The sequence below is a fragment of the Ictidomys tridecemlineatus genome, chromosome 6 (genome assembly GCF_052094955.1).
Source record: "Ictidomys tridecemlineatus isolate mIctTri1 chromosome 6, mIctTri1.hap1, whole genome shotgun sequence".
In the NCBI taxonomy this organism is placed as follows: domain Eukaryota; kingdom Metazoa; phylum Chordata; class Mammalia; order Rodentia; family Sciuridae; genus Ictidomys; species Ictidomys tridecemlineatus.
In genome coordinates this window covers 10,285,826-10,306,791 of record NC_135482.1, presented here as the reverse complement: position 1 = coordinate 10,306,791, position 20,966 = coordinate 10,285,826, and the positions used below count along the sequence as shown (strand labels likewise).

The 20,966-nt window shown below is 49.7% G+C and overlaps 2 long non-coding RNA genes across 3 annotated transcripts; one reads left to right on the top strand and one right to left on the bottom strand.

The window, feature by feature from the left end:
• Positions 1 to 3,101: 3,101 nt before the first annotated feature.
• LOC144378537 (uncharacterized) lies at positions 3,102 to 7,957 on the bottom strand. Of its 2 annotated transcripts, XR_013440295.1 has the most exons (3): positions 7,674 to 7,957; positions 6,302 to 6,333; positions 3,102 to 5,576 (listed from the first exon to the last, which is right to left on the bottom strand). It is a non-coding gene; the product is annotated as an uncharacterized LOC144378537 (long non-coding RNA). The 2 variants fall into 2 exon arrangements; XR_013440296.1 differs by lacking the exon at positions 6,302 to 6,333.
• Positions 7,958 to 8,391: 434 nt separating this feature from the next.
• LOC144378538 (uncharacterized) lies at positions 8,392 to 18,004 on the top strand. Its single transcript, XR_013440297.1, has 2 exons — positions 8,392 to 8,765; positions 17,075 to 18,004. It is a non-coding gene; the product is annotated as an uncharacterized LOC144378538 (long non-coding RNA).
• Positions 18,005 to 20,966: the final 2,962 nt, after the last annotated feature.

Below are 20,966 nucleotides of genomic sequence, written 5' to 3'. Positions count from 1 at the left end.
TAAAGCGTTGTCTCAGTAGTAATTCCGAGCACCTGTATTTCCACATTCATTACTACTCAGCAGTGATCCCTGAGAGCAGCAAGGTGGCCTCCATCACAAGCTGCACCCCTCCTCTTCCCCAGAAGAGCACTCGGGCCCAAGCGCAGAGTGTCTGTCTGGGGCCCCTGGTCCCTGCCCTCTGCACTCCTTCCTGTCTTCTTGGGTCTGTAGGGATGGTTACTCTTTGCAGAGGCCTCTCTGGGTCCTCTCGCCTGGCACAATGTCCCTCCGCTGCTCCTACATCACCCTGTGCTCCCTTTAGCTATACCACCAGCTTGTCTGCCCCAGACAGGGAGGCCACAGGCTTCCTGAGAACCCAGTGTCTGCAACGCCCTTGACAAGTGTTTGTAGAGTGAATTTACAAAAAAAAAAAAAAAAAGTTAATAAAATCAAAATAAGAACATATATGGGGCTGAAGCTGGGGCTCAGTGGCAGAGCACTTGCCTAGGATGTGTGAAGCCCTGGGTTCAGTCCTTAGCACCACATAAAAAATGAATTAAATAAAGGCATTCTCGAGGTGGGAGGGCTGGGGTTGTGCCTAGCATGTGTGAGGCCCTGGGTTCGATTCTCAACACCACATAAAAATAAATTAATTAATTAATTAAAGGTCTATTGACAACTAAAAACAAAAGGCATTCTGTCTCTCTACAATTACCAAAAAAATTATTTAAAAAGTTAAAAAGAACTATTATTCACTGGCATATGCCTATGGTATCATTCCAGATAGTGCTAGAAAATAAATCAGTGACCATGCTTCTGTTTTTATAATGAGATATAATCCATAGGCCACATATCTCACTCATTTAAAATGCATGATTCAGCTGTGTGTGACCTACTTGGTGTACATCTGAAGTTCCCAGCTACTTGGGAGGCTGAGGCAGGAGGATCCTAAGTTTGAGGCTAGCCTCAACAACTTAGTGAGACCCTGTCACAAAAATCAAAACAAAAAGGGATGCGGATGTAGCTCAGTGGTAGAGCACCCCTGGGTTCAATCAGCAGTACTGCTAAATAAATGAATAAGGAAAAATCCAAAGTGTACAATTCAGTGATTTTTAATATATTCAGAATTCTATGATCATTACTGCTAATTCCAGAACATTCTTTTCTTTTTTTTTTTAAAGAGAGAGAGAATTTTAATATTTATTTTTTTAGTTTTTTCAGCAGACACAACATCTTTGTTGGTATGTGGTGCTGAGGATCGAACCCGGGCCGCACGCATGCCAGGCGAGCGCACTACCGCTTGAGCCACATCCCCAGCCCCTGTCTTTTCTTTTTATCATCGGTGTGTGAGTGTGTGTGTGTGAGAGAGAGAGAAAAAAAAAAAAAAGAGGGGGGGAGAGAGAAGGTGTGTGTTCTGGGGATTGAACCCAGTGGTGCCTTACCATGAGCCTCATCCCCAGTCCTTCTTATTTTGAGTAGGCATCTCATCAAGTTGCCCAGCTGGCCTTGAACTTGTGATCCTCCTATCTCAGCCTCCTGAGTAGCTAGGATTATGAAAACGCACCACTGCACTCGGCTATTCCAGAGCCTTTTCATCACCCCCAAAGAAACCCCATATCCCTCAGCAGACACTGCCCAAGCTCCCCAGCTTCCCAGCCTGCGGGAGGCAACAGCAACCTTCTTTCTCCGTGGTCCCCTCCTCTGGGTGTTCCGCGTAGATGGAATTCTATAACACGTGGCCTCTGGGTCTGGTTTTTCACTCAGCACGACGTGCTCCCGGCTCATCGCCGTGGTAGCATCTAACCACACGCCACCTGCTGCTGTTGCTGGATGGCACCCCACATCTTATCCATCCACCCTCAGATCGGGTACCACCAGCCTTGGTGACGATACAGCATTTAGATTTTGCGATACCATTTTCGTGTTGCCTCTCTTGGTCTCTAGGTCACTGCGTGGGCACAGCTGCGTATCTCCCTGTTTTACAGATAAGTCAGCTGAGGCCAGAGGGAGCCACCGGACGTGCCCATCACAAGGTGTGAAAGGGCAGAGTCGGGGCTCACGCCTTCTCGCCGCGCCACCTGCCTCCCTCCCAGTCCAGTGTAGGTTCCCGTCTCTCCTCCCTGACCCGCTCTGGGGGACGACCCAATGCCCTGTGGCCACCTGTCTTGGATACACAGAGGCGTGGGTGTGTGCTCAGGGAGGGAGGCGTCAGCCTTTATCTCATCTGGATTGTGAACCAAAGGCTTGTCCCCTTCCAGCCTCAGGGCAGACAGGCCACTTGTGGGTCCAGGGCCTGATGAGTGAGGTGTGGACAAGGGAGGACCCCATCCAGGAGTCCGGGCCACCCTGATGACAGGGGCCTCTCCCACCTGGTCCTCCCGTCACCACTTCCTTCTGCTTGACCTTCTGGTCATGCCCTTCCTGGGCAAGCAGAAAACCACGGAGAGCCTCCTTATGGCACTGGTCCCGCCGAGACGCGACCTGCGGTTCCTGTGTCTGTTCTTCCACACTTGAGAGATGAGGGCACCGAGGTCCTCATCACCTTCGTGTCTCAGGAACGGACACCTCACAGGGACTCAGGCCTCAGCGGTGGAACGAAGGGATCTTCCTGTGTCACTAACAGTGCCCCTCTCAGACGGTGTGCCTTGTCCCCACAACACCCCTGCGGTGTGCATCTGACGTCCTTATTAAAGAAAAATCAGATATTCAGAGAGGCAGGCGCGGGCCTCGGAGACAGAGCTGGGATCCAGTCCAGATCTCCCTGCCTCCTGACCCGCTGCACCTCCCTGCCTAGGCCGAGAGTGTCCCCATGAGCAGCGTCCACCTTGGAATCACACCCTTAGGAGCAGATCACACAGACATCCAGTGGACAAGGCACGCAATGCTTCCTGAGCCCCACTGCCCTGTGATCCCCTCGTTAGATCCCTCTTCAAGTCTCAGGAGAGAACACAGACTGAGGTGGCGCTCTGTGGCACGGCCCAGACCCCGGGCTCAAGCCCCAGCCCTGAAAGTGGAAATGGTGGGCATACGGGGAGCTTCCTATCACCGGTAGGTTGGAAAACAGTGGAGCCATTCTGGGGACCAGTGTGGCACTTCCTCTACAGTCAACAGTCACCACAGGCTAGTGTTTGAATTGAAATTTAATCGGCATCCCGGTTTGGGGAGGTGAGACCTTTCAGAGATGGTTAGGTGGTAAGGGCTCCACTCTCCTGATGGATCAAGGTCATTCTCTGCAGGTTTGTGTCTGGAAAGTGGACTCTTCTGATAGGGAGTTTGGCTTGCTCAGCTCGCTCTCACGCCTACCTTCTTGTTCTGTCACCACGGGACGCCCTTCTCCACCAGGTGACACAGCAAGAAGGCCCTCACCAGATGCCAGCACCTTGACATTGAACTTCCCAGCTCGCAACACGGTGAGAAATAAGCTTATTGTCTTTACAGACCACCCAGCCTGTGATATTCTGTGATAGCAGCGGCAAACAGACTGAGATACCACATGAACTTCTTATGAGGGGGAAGCTCCTGTCCACACAGAAACATCCTGTGAGTGTTCGGCAGCAGTGTTATGCAAAGGGTGAAAACAACACAAATGTCCATGAACCAACGTTTGCATAGGCAAACAGGCGGTGCACACAGTGGGGTACTACTTGGGAATAACAAGGACGTGAGGCTGCCTGTGGACGAACCTTGCACACATCCGGCTAATTGAGAGAAGTCAGCCACCGAGGCCCCAGAGTGGAGGCCTCAGAGTATGTAAGTCCTCTTACGTGAAGTTCCAGGACAGGCCACTCTGTAGGGACAGACAGAGGCTGCCAGGGTCTGTGGGAGGGGACCAAGGGCTGACTACTAATAGCCATGAAGCTTCTTTTTTGAGTGACGAGAATGTTCTGGAATTAGATCATGGGAGGGTTGAGCAAGTCAGAGGATCACTGAAAGCCACAGGATTGTACATTTTAAAAGGGTGAAGTTTATGGTGTGTGGATTATATCTCAATAAAGATATTATACAAAGAACAAAAACAAATAAAAATGCAGTGGCCTTTGCTTGCTTGAGTTCCATGGAAACAGGCATTTGAAGATGAGAACCAAGTGGTCCACCCCCACCCCACACCAGGACGGAGGGCGTGACCTGGCACAGCACCCAGAACCACGCTGGGCATGTGTGACTCCGTCGGGAGCGTCCCTCAGACTTCCCTTCACGGTTGCATTTTTACCATTTGGCCTCATGTTCTGTGTGGCAAAGGACCTTGTGATCATAATGTGTTCCCTGCTGGGGTCGGGCCAGGTGCTGTGAAGCCTGTCCCAAGATGGGGAAGCAACATCAAAGGCCGCCTTAGCAACCAGGCCCAGCTGCAGGGTGACAGAGTTGGGGTGACATTATAGGATTTGAGCAATTAGGAACAAATGAAACTTCACCCCCAGTGCAAAGCAGCTGGGATATAAAGGAAGCTGGGATCTGGCACCCAAATCCTTGGTTTGAATCTTAGCTCTACTACTTATTGGGTGAAAACTAAATAAAATCACATCAGTAAGAAACATGACACAATGCCTGGTACACAATAAGCCAACGAGTGTTACCATGTTTTATCATTATGTAGAAAAGAAGGCTGGACCTGGATCCCAACTCTGCCACTTCTTTACTGTGTGATCTTAAGCTAATCACATGACCTCTCTGGACCTCAGTGTTTCTCTATCTGTTAGAAGACAATCACAGGGCCAGGAGTATGCATGACTGTAATCCCAGCTACTTGGGAGGCTGAGGCAGAAAGGATCGCAAGTTGGATGCCAGCCTGGGCAACTTGGTCTCAAAAATAAAAAGGGCAGGAGACATAGCTCAGTCATTGATCACCTTGGGTTCAATCCCCAGTACTGAAGAGAGAAGTGGGGGAAGGAAGGGAGGAGGGAGAGGAGGGGGAGTGTGATTTTGTGCATCTAACTAACAAGATTGTCTGATGCAGCTTATCTGGTTACACACCTGGGAAAGCACTTTACAAACTCAAAAGGCTCCTGTGTGCAGAGTGATCTTGGCTAATGGGGAGAGTGACTTGCAAGATTCTGGAGATAAGAGGAAGCTCTAAGTAATGCAACAGAGAAGAGAGGCCAAGGACACACTGCTCTTGCCCAAGAGAAGCCCCCCACCTTGAAGTCATTCAGCCAACGGAAGCAGAGACAAAACCACTCAGCACCCTTGGGCAAGGCAGGAGGCTCAGCCAGCGAGGCTGTTTTGTCCTTGCCTACAGAGGCAAAGGCGTCAACGGGGGTGGGGGTCAACTCTGCCGCTCTTCACTGTGATCTGAGGCTATCCCTTGACCTCTAGGAGCTCAGTGTTTCTTTACCTGTTAGAAGTCAATAATGTGGCCAGTAATGTGACGATGCCAATGTCCGGGTTGAAGCTGCCTCCAGGGGCGGGGGCTCCTTCTCTGCCAGCAATCCCTCCATTGGTGGCTTCCCATGGCTTTGGAAAGACAATAACAGCTGACGTTTATAGAGGAGGAAGGACATGCCAGGCATTTTCTGAGAACATTTCCTTATACAGTTGGCTCTCCATATCTTCTGGTTCTACATCCAACGGAGAATTAAAAATATCTGCAATCTCAAATACTAAAAAGAAAAAAGAAAAGAAAAGGAAAATCTGCAGAATATTGTGTCTGATCTGAACAGGTTCAGACTTTTTCTTATTATTCCTAAACAATACTGCGTATCAACTGTTACACAGCATTTACATCGTCTGGTATTATAAAAGGTGATTTAAAGTATATGGGAGGATGTTGTAGGTTGTATGCAGATACTATGCCATGTAAGGGACATAAGCACCCAAAGCCTTTCCTATCTGAGGGGGTTTGGGAGCCATTCCCTCACGGGTGTCTAGGGATGACTGCATTCTCTCCTGTGATCCCCACAATAGTCCTACAAGATGTTGCCTTAGATTCTGTTACAAATGAGGTCCTTGAAACAGAAGTTTTGTGACTTGTCCAAGGTCATCCAGCTATTCAGTAGCAGAGCCAGGCTTTGAGCCCAGGCCCTTTGGCTCCCAGGCCCACCGTCCCAGCAATTTCTTTACTGTTTTCCCATCAGCAGAAGGGGTTGGTTGGTCAGAGCCTGGCCCAACGTTGGGCCAGGGAGCAGAGGAATCAGGTTTTCTAGGTCCATGATTTTCTATTAACAATAATAATAAAAGTCATAGTAATAAAAACTACTAATCTAGTGGTCCTTGTTGGTGGCATCTGTCCAGCATGACCCCTGGAGGTCCTGGGTCTCAACCTAGAAAGCAGTTCCACAATCAGGCACCTGACTGATTATATTCCCACAGCAAACTCCGTACAAACCAGTAAACTCATGCTGGATTCTGTAGCAGGTGCTGTATCGTAAATGGTGTCCAAAATAGAAATTTTTTGTTTTGTTTATTTTTTTTAAAGAGAGAGTGACAGAGGGGAGAGAGAGAGAGAGAGAGAGAGAGAGAGAATTTTTAATATTTTTTTATTTTTTTAGTTCTCGGCGGACACAACATCTTTGTTGGTATGTGGTGCTGAGGATCGAACCCGGGCCGCACGCATGCCAGGCGAGCGCGCTACCGCTTGAGCCACATCCCCAGCCCTTTTGTTTTGTTTTTTACCCTCTACTTTCTGTAAGAAATAAGTTTTTTTTTCAGTAAAACACACTTACATACATGAAACAAATTTCCCCAAAATATTCTCTGATTTTTTTGTAGTTTTTTATTTTTCTTTTGCAGCACTGGGGATTGAACCGAGGGTCTCCTACAAGCTAGGCAAGTATTCTATCATTGAGCTACACCCTCAGCCCTATTTTATTTTTTATTTTGAGACAGGGTTTTTTAAGTTACTAAGGCTGGCCTCCAACTTGCAATCCTCCTGTCTCAGCTCCCAAGTTGCTGGGATTACAAGTGTGTACCACTGGACTCAGCCTATTTCATTTAAAAAAAAAAAATGCTGGTCATGACATTGACACACTAGTGGAATTCCATTGACCACAGCCTTTGGTAAGCTACTGAACCTCTATAAGCCTTTGCATAACTCAAAATGTTGTTTTGAGGAGTGAGGTATGTGCAAAGCGGAACACAGAATCTCATTCACAGTTAAGAAGTTCAAGTGCAGCATACTTTGGCACAGGCCTGTGATCCCAGTGAAGTGACTTGGGAGCCCAAGGCAGCAACTTAGCAAGACTGTTCTAAAATTAAAAAAATAATAATAAAAGGACTGGGAATGTAGCTCAGTGGCAGAATGCCCCTGGGTTTAATCCCTGCCAATAAATAAATTAATTTGTGGTTTATTAATCTCTGATAGTGTCCTAAAATAATCTGGGGCTGGGGAGGTAGTGGAGGAGTTCCCATCACAGTCGGTCTGGATTCAATCCCCAGCATCACAAAAACAAAGCAAATCCCCTACATCATTTATACCGACATCTATTTCCCCTGGCGCTAGCGCACGGCCACCACCCATCGCCCCACTTGTTCTAATGGGCTCCCTGGGTTCTCAGTTTGGGCAGAAAAGATTTAACAATAAAAATCTCCCTTCCACTCCTGTCCTGCCCACCCCTTCCCGGGGCAATTTGCGCTGCCCTAGAAGTAACCAACGGAACTGTTTTGCTTCTTGTTCCTGCAGGTTCACATTTACAGTGCGGCGCCTAAAGTTGGGGTGCAGGCGACTCAGGCCTCGCCCCACGCACAGGAAGTGTACTCACTCGCCGCCGCAGGTAGTCCTTGAACCTTTTCTGTCCGGAAGTCCTGCGCGCCCCACCTGCTGACAGGTAGATTTGATTGAGTCCGCCCACTCCCGTCCCATGAGCCAATCGAGTACGTGTATGCAAATCAATCCAGTCTCCGCCCTACCCGACAGCCAATGGCTGCGGAGGTGCAGCAGGTCCGCCTGGTCCCGTCGCGAGAGAGCGTGCGGGGGTCTGCAACCCTTCTGCCCTCGGAAAAGAACTCTGGAAGCGCAGGAGCTGGAAAAACCAGGACGGCCATTAACTGTCGAATAGAGGCTGATGGCCCTGAAATCATGGTGACTGAAGTTTCAAGGATTGCTAGAGGTCATTTCGCTGGACCTCGCGACTGGCACTTTCCCTCCCTCCGCAATATTCCTGCCAGGTGCCAGGTGCTCGCACAGACTTTGAACATGGAGAAAGCACCACCTACAGACATGGCCTGGCTGGCGGGAGAGCAGGACGCGGCTTCTTCAGAAGAGCCAAAGTCTGGCTACTGGGTGTGGGGAGAGCCCCTCCGAGGTGGGTTCAAGTCCCATCTCTACCACTTGTTTTCTATGTGACCTGTCAAATAAATCCTGCTTTTCCACCTGGAAGAATAACATTGCCCTCCTACTTTTAAAATGAGGATCGAGGTCAACTGCCTAGTCCAACGATCGCAGTGTTTCTGGAGGCTGGGGCAGGAGGATCACAAGTTCTAAGCCACCAACCTTAGCAACTTAGCAAGACCCTGTCGCAATATATATATATATATATTTTTAAGAAAATTAAAGAAAGGTCTGAAGATGTAGCTTGTAGCTCAGTGGTTAAGGGCCCCTGAGGAAGAGGAAGAGGAAGAAGAATGTAGCTAAAAAGTGGCTGGTCGGTAGAGTGCCTGGCAGGCACCCTGATGTTCAGTCCCCGGCACCCAAGAAACTGACCGACCAACCATCTCTTTGGATCTGAATGCTGGTTTTCCCAGTTGCTCTTGGTATAACCTTGCACGAATCATGTACCCTTTGAGTCCTATGAGTCTCGCTTTCTTCAATGCTAAAGTAAGAATTACACGGGCTGCCATTGGAATTCAATGAGGTAAGGATTCTAAGGCAGCTGGGCTCACGGCCTGGCTACGGGTGGTGGCTCTGGCTAAAACTAAGGGGCTTCCTGGAACCCAGTTTCATCATCTGTCTTCTAGATATAACCATTCCTAGCTGGGCTGTCATGAGTTTTAGATGACTTGTGACACATGTTTATAAACAGAAAAACATCACACCCATGTTAATTAGTGACACGGTGATGCAGCCTGCACAGTGGAAAAAGCATGACATTGGCCTTGGCTCTGTCTTTTTATTTGTTGTGTGACCTTGGACAAGTTATTTCACCTGCTGAGAGGTCAGGTTCCTCTCCTGTAATGAACCACCTTTACAGGGCCAGTGACAGCATTGGTAAGATGGCGTGGAAGGTGCCCGCTCTGTCCAGCAGGCAACAGACTATTTATTTATTTATGCTACTGGGGACTGAACCCAGGGGCTCTCTACCACTGAGCTACATCCCCAGCCCTTTTTATTTTTTTATTTTAAGGCAGAGTCTCCCTAAGCTGCTGGGGCTGGCCTTGGACTTGTGATCTCCTGCCTTAGCCTCCTGAGTTGTGGGGTCATAGGCATGCACCATGGCACCTGACACAGCAGACTTTAATGAAGTGTTATTACTAGAAAATTTTTCTTTAATTGCCTGGATTCTTGTTCCCAGTGGAATTCCTACTAAGATTCTACTTCTACTAACACTTAGAAGATTAAATATTGAAGGAAAAACTTTCACCCAGTGTTCATTAACTACAAATAGTCATTGAGTAGCTACTATGTGTCAGGTACTTTGTCCAAGAGGTTAGCAATTTTCTTGGAAAGAAAAAAAAAAATACTTTACAGATTATAATTTCACAATAACTCAATAATTTTTTATATCTGAGAGTAAATTATCCTCCTCATTAACTTTGTGCGTGCATGTGTGTGTGTGTGAGTGTGGGGGGTACAGTGATTGAACCCAGAGCTTCTCAACCACTAAATTATACCCCCAGGCCTTTTTTTTTGGGGGGGAGGGGAGTACTTGGAATTGAACTCGGGGGGCAGTCAACCACAGAGCCATTTCTCAGCCTTATTTTGCATTTTATTTATAAACAGTCTCACTGAGTTGCTTAGTGCCTCACTTTTGCTGAGGCTAGCTTTGAACCCATGATCCTTCTGCCTCAGGCTCCTGAGCCATTGGGATTACAGGCGTGAGCTACTGCACCCAGCTACTCTCAGCCCTTTTTATTTTATTTATTAAAAAAAAACAAAAACAGGGCTGAGGTTGTGGCTGTGTAGTAGAGTGCTCGCCTAGCACATGCGAGGAACTGGGTTCAATCCTTAGCACCACATAAAAATAAATAAAATAAAGGCATTGCTTCCAACTACAACTAAAAAATATTTTTAAAAAATCTTTTATTGATTGATTTGTTCAATTTTATTTTGAGACAGGGTCTCACTAAGTTGTTTAGGGCCTTGCTAAGCTGGTAAGGCTGGTGTTGAACTTGTGAGCCTCCTGCCTCAACCTCCCAAGTCACTGGGATTACAGGCATACACCACCACATCTGGTTTATTTTAATTTGAGACTAGCTCTCCCTAAATTGCCTAGGCTGACCTTGTGATCCTTTTGAGCTTGTGACCCTCCTACCCCAACCTCCTGAGTAACTTAGACTGCAGGCAAGCCACCATGCCTGATGATCAGTAATCCTCTCTTTCAGAATTTTCCCTTTCTTGCAAATAAACTTCAGGATCACTTTGTCAAGCTTACTAAAGACATTTGGAAGATGTGGGGTGGGGTGGGGGTAATACTAGAAATTGAACAAAATGTTGGTATCAGTAAATTTTATATAAATAGTGGCACATGCCCATAATCCCAGTAATGTGGGAGGCTATATCAGGAAGGTTACAGCAACTCAGAAGCCTGAGACAAAAGGACCACAGGTTTGAGGCCAGCCTCAGCAGCTTTTGCAAGACCCTCAATAACTTAGGGAAACCCTGTCTCAAAGTAAAAAATGAAGAGGACTGGGGATATAGCTCCGTGGTCAGTGCCCCTGACTCAGTCCCAGTCCCCAGTAAGTAAATAAAAAGGTTTCCCAAATCAATAAGAAAGCAATTATTTTTGAGATGCTGTAGATTGGACCCAGGGCCTTACACCTCTAGGCAAGTGCTCTATCACTAAGCTATACTCCTGGCCCCTTAAAAAATCCAATTTTTAAAATGGGTTAGGGAGGGGCTGGGGATGTGGCTCAAGCGGTAGCGTGCTTGCCTGGCATGTGTTCGGCCTGGGTTCGATCCTCAGCACCACATACAAAGAAAGATGTTCTGTCTGCCGAAAACTAAAAAATAAATATTAAAAAAATGGGTTAGGGAAATGAATGAACAATTTTCAACTTTTTTTTTTTGGGGGGGGGTGGGTACCAGGAATTGAACCTAGGAGTTCTTAACCACTGAGCCACATCACTAGCCCTCGAGTGCATTTTATTTAGAGACAGGGTCTCCTAAGTTGCTTAGGGCCTTATTAAGTTGCTGAGTCTGGCTTTGAACTCGTGATCTTCCTGCCTCAGCCTTTGGAGCTGCTGGATTACAGGCGTGCACCACCATGTCTGGCCTATGCATTTTCTTTGAAGGTACAAAGGCAGAGACATGGCCCCCAAGGCCTAAAATACTGACTCTCTGGCTTCTCCGGAAAAAGCTGGCCAGCTCCTAACATGGAGATATCTGGCAAAATATATACTGTATATATTATGATTTATATTTTGTTCCAAAGAGGGAACTCTGGGAGGTGGGCATTGAGGGGTGGGCCATGCTGAGGAGAGACACAGCTCCCTCTCCATCCTTTTTTTTGGTACCAGGGATTGAGCTCAGGGGCACTCGACCACTGAGCTATGTCCCCAGCCCTATTTTGTATTTTATTTAGAGACAGGGTCTCACTGAGTTGCTTAGCACCTTGCCTTTCTGAGACTGGCTTTGAACTCGAGATCTTCCTGCCTCAGCCTCCCAAGCCGTTGGGATTACAGGTGTGCGCCACCACACTGGCTCTCCTTTCCATCCTTTTTTATGTTTTGAATTTTTATTATGGGCCTGTATTATCTTTCAGAAATATTAGACTTAAATTTAAAATTAGGTAAGTTATGTAAAATATGATAAATAACATAATAAAATTTAAAGTTAATTCTCCACCTCGTGGTCTAGGCCTTGATGGCATTAGAAAACCCACCTGCCGACCGTCACCTGCTGTCTGCACGTGCTAGAATTTACCATGGAAATCTGGAGTCATTTATTTTTTCTCAGATCACCAGGAAAATTTTCCAAACCCCAACAAAAGTCACCTTGGAATGGAGTGGCCGTCCAGGGGATAAACATTCTCAAAGTCACTTCACTCTGAAGTCATGTTCTATGGAAGGAAATGACCTCAATCTAGAAGTCCTCGGGATGGATTTCCCTCTGCATCAGAGGTATTTAGGGACTCAGGCTGAGTCACTGCTCCCCATTGGGTTTGCCCCGATAAGGAGGAACACCTCACTAAGGAGCAAGAGCTGCCCCTGCCCCCAGTCCCTAACGTGACTACCCACCAGCCTGGCCAGCCAGCCAATTCACTCCCAGAGTTCTCTAGCTGTCCCTCGAGGCCTCTGGCCTTAGACTTTTCTATACATGAACCAAAAAATCCCTTTTGATTCCAGACATTGGGACTCCTGCTCTTGTGGTGGCAGGCAGCCGGGGACAAAGTACTGGGGTCCAGAGGGGACCACTAGTCACTGTGAGTGTCTGTTGAGGGACTGTGAGGGAATGTGGGATGCTGACCTGTCCCTCTCAATCCAGGGCAGCAAGGGCTGCACATGACAGTAATCTCGAGCACCATTTGGGATCCCCAAACCAAGAGGAACCCCAGGTCCAGAAAGAGGACCTCACTTGTCTGAGGCACCCAGAAGTGGCAGAGCTGAGACTGAACTCATGCACTCTCTCCCAGCCAGCACTGTGCTCTGCCTGCGCCCCCTGGGTACAGCCAACCTGTGCCGGGCACAGCTGTAAGCCCCGGGCATGGCTTCCTCGTGTGTCCCACCCAGAACCCTGGGGAGATGATGGCCATGACAACTGCACCTTACAGTTGAGCAAATAGGGCACCAGGGGGCTGGGGAACCAAGCCAGGGCCACAGAGCCAGGCAGGACCCAGGCTGGCCGCGGGCCCCATCTGGCTCCAAGTTCACCCCTCATGCTCCTGGCTGCCGCATGTCAAGGTGAACGGGAGCCGGGGCCTCTGCCTTCCTGGTGTGGCCTCTAGAGGCCAGGCTCCGTGTGGGGTGAGTCCTCGGCTGCTCACAGCAGGGAGGCCTTCCTGAACAGCCTTCAGAGCTCCCCGAGAATCCTGCTAACTGGAGGAAGTGTGGCAGCCGCGGTGGTCTCAGAACTTCTGGGGGTACACCCCAAAATGTTGAAAGTAGTGTCTCAAGAGATATTTGTACCCCATGTGTATAGCAGCATCATTTACACTTAGCCAGAGGATGGAATCAACCCAGGTGCTCACTGACACCTGAAGCAATGGGCTCTGTTCCTACGACAGATAGATTATTTGACTTTAAAAAGGAAGCCAACACTGCTGGGCGCGATGGCCCACTCCTGTAATCCCAGGGGCTCAGGAGGATGAGACAGGAGGATCCAGAGTTCAAAGCTCAGACTGCAATGGTGAGGCACTGAGCAACTCAGTGAGATCCTGTCTCTAAATAAAATATAAAATAGGGCTGGGATGTGGCTCAGTGGTCGAGTGCCCCTGAGTTCAATCCCTGGTACCAAAAAAAAAAAAAAAAAAAGGAGGGGAATTCTAACACTAACACTTGCAATAGCAGCATGGGTGAACTTTGAGGACATTTTGCTAAGTGAAATAAGCCAGCTATAAAAAGACGTTCACCACATGGTTCCACACTTAGGCACCATGAATAGTCAAAGTCACCCAGATGGAGAGCAGCGTGGTGACTGCCAGGGGTTGGGCAGAGGGGAATGGGATTTATTGTTTAATGGATACTGAGTTTCAGTTTTTTCTTTGTTTTTCCTTTGGTACTGAGGATGGAACCCAGGGATGTTCAGCGACTGGGCTATATCTCCAGCCCTTTTCATTTTTTATTTTGAGATAGGGTCTCGCTAGGTTGTCCAGGCTGGCCTTGAACTTGTGATCCTCCTTCCTCAGTCTCCTGAATCACTGCACCACAATACCCAGTGAATTTCAATTTTGTTAAGATGAAAAAATTTCTGGAGCTAGATGGTGCTGATATTTGCACAAAATATGCAGTCACTGATGCCACAGACCAGCTGGACAGTGAGTTAAGAGAGGGGCGGGGAGGTAGCTCAGAGGTAGAGTCTTGCCTAGCAAACACCAGAGGCTCTGGGTTCCATCCCCAGTAGCACAGGGGGAAAAAGATTCAAGGATGGTTAAAGAAGAGCTGGGCATGGCGGCACACACCTGTAATCCCACTGATTTAGTTGGCTGGGACAGGAGGGTTGCTATTTGGAGGCCAGTCTCAGAAGATTAGCAAGACCCTATCTCAAAACAAAAACTAATAAGGGCTGGGGAAATAGGTCAGTGGTGGAGTCCCACGGGGTTCGATTCCCAGGATCAGCACCACCAAAAAGCAAAAGATGGTTAGAATGGTGAATCCTACATCATGTTTTACCACAATTCACCAAGTTCTTCTTTAAAAGAGTGGGCTTTGGAGACAATCTCAAATCCCAACCCTGCCACTCAGGAGCTGAGTGCTCTTGGTCAAGTTGCTTTTCCTTTCTGTGCCCCAATAATAGCACTACCTTGATAGAATAGTGGCATGGTTTAGTTATATTTATTTCTGCTTTATTTATTCAGTGGTACTGGGAATTGAACCCAGGGGCACTCTACCACTGAGCTACATCCCCAGCCTATTTTATTTTTTCATTTTGCTAAGTTGCTGAGGCTGGTCTTGAACTTTCGATCACTTGTTGCTTTAGGGCAGGACTCTCTTCTCCGATTCTGTCTCTTTCTCCAAGATTCACCAACTGAGAGGTCCTGGGTGATTGGGAGGGGAAGAAACCAGAGCCAGGGAACAGGGTTCTTAACCCAGGCTGCCCAAGGGCTGCTCTGCAACTTCGAGACAGTTAGTTTACCTCTCTGTGCCAGTGTCCTCATCTAGGAACGGGATGAACTCCCGCCTCTCTCATGGAGAGAAGTGGGGACCACGAGGAAGGATGGCAGGGCACCCCCACATCTCCACGGCTCCCTCCTGCCACCAAGCCAGGGTGGAGCCGTCCGTGGGCCCCTTCCCAGGCCGCTGCTTGTTGGTGAAGGACCCTGGTCACAGGGACTGCAGCCTCGTTCCCTGTGACCAGGAAGAAAGTCCTTAACAAAAGGCCACGAGGCCTCCCGGGTGTGCGGAAGAGCCTTTGCCCTCCATTCAGGGCCTCAGTTGGGGGTCAAGGAGCCCAGAGCCGTAAATAAAAGGAGCGAAAATGAAACCAAAAAAGTGTTTACTCTGAGATGAAAGCGCCTTGCGACCCCGACCCCAAGGACCGTGCACAGAGACCACGTGTCTGGGAGGCTCCGGATTGTCCCAATCTGCCAGGGTGGGACCGTGTCCCGGGCCCAGGGGCGCGGGGGCCAGGGCGCGGGAGACAGCACCTGAACTCCGCCCTCCGGGCCCTTCCCCAGGGCTGGCACCTGGGGACACCAACGCCTGCTCCCCCTGGCTCTGGCCCCGCCCACCGGCTCCCCCCGCCCCCCCCACCTGCCTGGGACACCTTGGCCTCCCCACCCACCCCAGCCTCACCAACTCCAGAGCTGAGCTGCAAGCTCTGAAGCTCTAGTGTGCGGCTAGGGGTGCAGACTTTGGAGCCAGGCTGACAAGGTTTGAATCCCGACTTCCCAGCTGTGCGACCTTGGATAGAGTCACTACTCTCCTAGTCTCCTAGTCACCTTCTCTGTAAGATGAGTGACAACAGCATCTGCCTCATGGAGTCTGCCTGTCACCTGGTTATATCTCTTCCAGTTACGCATTCTGGAACTGGGGACACCACCACGCTTGGCCAAGTGTGGGGCAGACCTGGCCTGAATGAGTCACCTGACCTCTAGGAGGCCCGACTCTGCCATGTGGATCAGAGACATTTGGGGTCTCCAGGAGTTAGTGCTAGAACAGATCCAGAAGAGTCGGAGGTCCTCTGGGGAAGGTGGGAGAAGGATTTCCAGGAGAAGTTTTTTCAAGGCGGGCAGTTCCCCCCCAGAGGGGAAACCCCGTCTGTCTCCCCAGCTGTCTGGTTGGTAAACCGGGTCAAGTTTAGGAACTGATGGAGACGCTGTGTCTCTATTTGGCTGGTTCAAGTTGGACTCTGTTCATTTTCCCGGGGACTCACTGAGTTGCTTAGTGCCTTGCTTTTGCCGAGGCTGGCTCTGAACTTGCCATCCTCCTGCCTCACCTCCTGAGCCGCTGGATCTCCGGTGTGCACCATCGTGCCCAGCGACTGTGTTCATTTGACTTAGGATCCTTCCATTTCCACTTGCGCAGATCAAATAGGAACCTAGCAGGCTGCAGAGGGTTTCTTCTCTAGGGACCCTATCATCAACTAGCCAGGGTTAGACTCTCGGCATTTTAACGGGATTTTAGTAGGTTGAGATGTGTGTGTGAGAGAGAGACAGAGAGAGAGAGAGAGAGAGAGAGAGACAGAGAGAGAGCGAGCAAGCTCAGATAGGCTTGGGACATGATCCTCCCTCTGGACGCCCCAGTGCCTCTCAGGGGTGTGCACTCAGGAAATCGGGGATCTGCTGGGCCCCTGCTCTCAGTCCCCTCTAGATATACATGGTCACTCTGGTTTGGACACGACTGGGACCTGGGGCACCCAATGTGGCCTCTCCACATGGAAACAAGAGCACTTCTGGGAAAGAATTTTACCGGAAGGTAAAAGAGAGGCCAAACATGCAAGGCTGCTTAGAGGCCCTGGACGCAGGCCAGAGGGGGGCCTTGAGGTTAATGAACACAGAGCGGAGCGGCCTGCATCACCCTGGACTATCTCCACAAGCCTTAGGAATTTGTTGCTCAGTACTAAATGTTGTTTTTATTAAGTTTATAAGGACTTTTAGGCACATGGAGTTGAGTAGATGTAACTTTTGGGGTTTAGCAAATGGTCTTTGGGAGTTTTTACAAAACTTCTTTCTTCCTTCCTTCCTTCCCTTCTTTCTTGGTACTGAGGATTGTTCTCAGGGGCGCTCTATCAATAAACTACATCCCCAGTTTCATTTTTTACCTTGAAACAGGTTCTCTCTAAATTGCTGAGGCTGACCTCCAACTTGGGATCCTCCTGCCTCAGCCTCCCTGGTCTCTGTGATTACAGGTGTGCCCCACCGCGCCAAGAGAGTGTTGTCCCTTCTAATCTGTGATGGGTGTGAAGCTGTATCTCGCTGTTTCCATCACCGTGAGCTCCATGGCTGGCTTTCCTGCCACATCGTAGGTCTGTGAGGCAGCAGCCCTGCACAGAAGACCCAGGGCCCCGGGTCTGCCTCGTTTCAAACTCCTCTTCCACCTCCCAGTGGCTGGCCGGGTCCTGAGCTCAGGCTTGACTCCTGGGGAAGGAGGCTCCACCACAAGCAAACACGCACCGCCAGAGTGGCTCAGCTGGACTCAGAAGGAAGCCGCTGGCCAAGAGGAGAGTCCCAGGGGCCTCCCAGGAGCAGCTGGAGGGAAAGAGAAGAGGTGGCCGTTCCCACAGAACCCTTTGGTGGCAGAGACTGGCCTCTGTGCTCATCCCGAAGCCCGAACCTGAGAGGTCGGGGAGCCCGGCAGAGCCCCTGTGAAGGGCTGGGCCGTCAAGGAGCACGGGGCAGCTGCTGGACTCAACAGGCCTTCCTTGGGTACATTATGATTATTATTTTTTAACTGGGGACAAGGCAGAAGCCACATCCCCTGGAACTATTCTAAACAAGGTCTCCTCGTGGGCTGCAGTAGGACCGGCTTCCAGGTCAAGGCTTTTCTGTTGGAAGTTTCAGTTTCCGCCTCTGTGAAGTGGGGACTGTAACAGTGCCTCCCTCACAGGGCCTGAACTCATCTGTGGAAATGCTTAGGATGCCGCCCAGCATGCGGTGAGCTCTCGGTGCACACCTTTGAAAGGTGCCTCTAGCCAGGAGCATGGTGGCACAAACCCATAATCCCAGCGGCTTGGGAGGCTGAGGCAGGAGGATCACAAGTCTGAGGACAGCCTCACAATTTAGTGAGGCCCTAAGCAACTTACTGAGATCCTGTCTCAAAATAAAAGAAATACAAGGGGCTAGAGATGTGGCTCAGTGGTCAAGCACCCCTGGGTTCAATAGGTGCCAGGAAGGAAGGAGGGAGGGAGGGAGGGAGGAAGGAAGGAAGGGAGGGAGGGAGGGAGGAAGGAAAAGAAAGGCTTGTCTAAGATTCAGACTTGGTAGAAGGGAGCCAGGCGCCTGGTGGGGCAGACTGCGCGTCTCCCAGGTGAGTACCCCAACCCCGGCCTCCACTCCGCAGGCCCCGCCCTATCGGCCAGCTCTGTCTCAGCCTTGCTTTCCTCATCTGGAATATGGGGCTTGTTTTCAGGTTCAGGTGAGCAGACGGACTGGCGGGGACTCTCTAGACAGGTAAGCTCACCTGGGCAAATGACCAGGACGGCGTCGGGATAAAGCACTCTCTTACAGGTGCTCTGATGGCGGGAGAGCTCTCGCTCCAAGGCCAGTTTAAAATCCTGTGGTTTTGAGAGGCTTTAAAGGAAAAGAAAGACGCTCTTCACATCTAGTTGGGGAGGGAGCTAAGTGTGGTCGCCGCCCTGGTCTCTGGAGGGGTGGGGCCACTGTGAGGAGCAGGAGGGTCAGGACAGAAGCTGAGGGATGAGCAAGTCGCTGGGTCCATCCCAAGAAAACCACCGCCATGAGACCCCTCCCCCAGCCAACCTCAGGCCGACCCAGAGGTCAAGGGGCTGGGGGTGACAGGGACTCACTGCACCAGCAAAGGGACTTATTAAGGACAGACGAGGCTGCTGGAACAGCATGGGATGTCAGGCTTCACTAAGAGATGCTCTCCTTCCCCAGGAGATAGCTGGGCAGCGGCCGCAGGCTGGCAGGTCGCTCTGCAGTGACGGACACCTGGCTGCTTCGGTTTTGTTGTTCGGCCATTCCTGGAGGACTGACACATGTATTCTCCAGCCACAGGTGGCAAACTGCTTGTCACTCTAGGCAGAGAGAAGGGAGAAGGAGAGAGGGGCATGTCATAGCCAGCCTCCAAGACCGTCTCCAGCGATCCTTGATTCTAGTGTAGTCCCTTCCCACGCTGAATAGGGATGACCTGGGTAACACGAGGATATTTTGGGGAAAAAAAAGCAGAATGTGACTTCTAAAGCTAGGACATTGATGACGTTGCACTGTCCACCTTGCTCTCGAGGACGACTGGCTCTCTGGGAAGCCATCCTCCATGTCACAAGGATGCTCAAGCAGTCCTGGGGGGAGACGCACACGGCAAGGAGCTGAGGCCTCCAACCAACAGCCGGCATCAAGTTAATAAATGTCTACTGTTGTTCTAAGCTGCTAAGATGGGGGGAAATTTGTTAAGTAGTAGCAGTGAACTGATTCAGGCCACCACTCAGAAATTGCACTTATCAGGGCTGGGGCTGGGGCTCAGCGGTAGAGCACTTGCCTAGCATGTGCAAGGCCCTGGGTTCGATCCTCAGCATCACATAAAAATGAATAAATAAAATAAAGGTATAAAAAACAAAAAGAGATTGCACTGATCATTTTTTATATTTATTTGTAGGTGGATGCAATAGCTTTATTTTATTCATTTATTTTATGTGGTGCTGAGGTTTGAGCCCTGGGCCTCACACATGCTGATCAAGGGCTCTACCACTGAGCCACAACCCAGCCCCCTGCACTCATTTTTTTTTTTTAATTTTTTAGTTGTAGATGGACATAATATCTTTATTTTTATGTGGTGCTGGGGACCAAACCCAGGGCCTCATGCTTGCAAGGCAAGTGCTCTACCACTGAGCTGCCACCCCAGCCCACGAACTCATCATTTTTATGCATGTTTATTGGCCTTGATGTAGCCACAGAGCCAAGGGTAGCTGCAAGGGAGTGTGGGAAATGTAGTCCTTATTTGGGTAACCTGTGCCCAGCTAAAACTCCTATGACTCAGATCCTTATTTAATCATATTGTCAAAGTCCCTTTTGCCACATAAGATAACATATTGACCACTTTCAGGAATTAATACTGGAAATCTATACTGTCTAGCACAGTGAGGAAGCTTGTATCTGAATGCCCACTGCAGCTTTATTTGTAATAGCCCCAAACTGGCCAAATGCCCTTCAATGGATGAATAGTTAAACAGCGGTATATCCATACCATGGAATACTACTCAGCAATGAAAAGAAATGAACTCTGGGTATACGTGACATGGATGGACGGCAGGAAAACTGCTGGATGAAGCAAAGCATCACTTACATGACACTCCTGGAATAGCACCATTCTGGAGATGGACAGCAGAGCAAGTGGCCAGAGCTGGGAATGGGGGTTAGAAGGTGGCCATGGAGAGACCCCTGGCCATGATGATGCAGTTGGGACCTTGGTTGCAAAGGTGGTCACCTGAAGCTACACAGGGGCTAACATTGCTTGGGGTCACATGCACGCAGCACAGAGACAAATGCAGGTTTGGAAAAAGTCACTTTCCGGTGGGGGTGTGAGATCTTATCGTGGTTATTTGCATAACCATGGTAACGGCGGGAGGCTGGGGGCAGAGTGCCCTGGTTCCCCCTGTACTTGGTACATTGCAATTTCCTGTGTTTATAATTATATCAAAATAAAGAGTTGGATCATTTTTATTTTTTTAAGTGCTAGACTGAAGCCCGGAGACCTCATGTCTAGATTCCAGCCCCTATTCCTTCGCCCGACTTGCCGGCGAGCCCGAGGCAAACCCTTGTCTTCTCTGGGATTCCACCAGCCCATCCGTGAAATGGGGGTTTAGGCTCCCGCCACAGGTTTCGAGTGTTTCTGCCTAACTGTGAACCCTGTGTTCAAAAAACAGCTGGAGTGCAGCTTAGTGGTGGAGCGCCGGCCTAGCGTGCGGGAAGATTCCCATCTCCTGCACCTAGAAAAGAAAGAGGAAAAGAGGAAAGAGGCCTTAGTTAGCACCCCAGGGGGACCCCAGCTGGACTCGCTGCCAGCACCCATGATCCTTTACTGGGGGCCCTTCCCAGCTGCTCCCCCCAGCGCAGCGAGCTCTC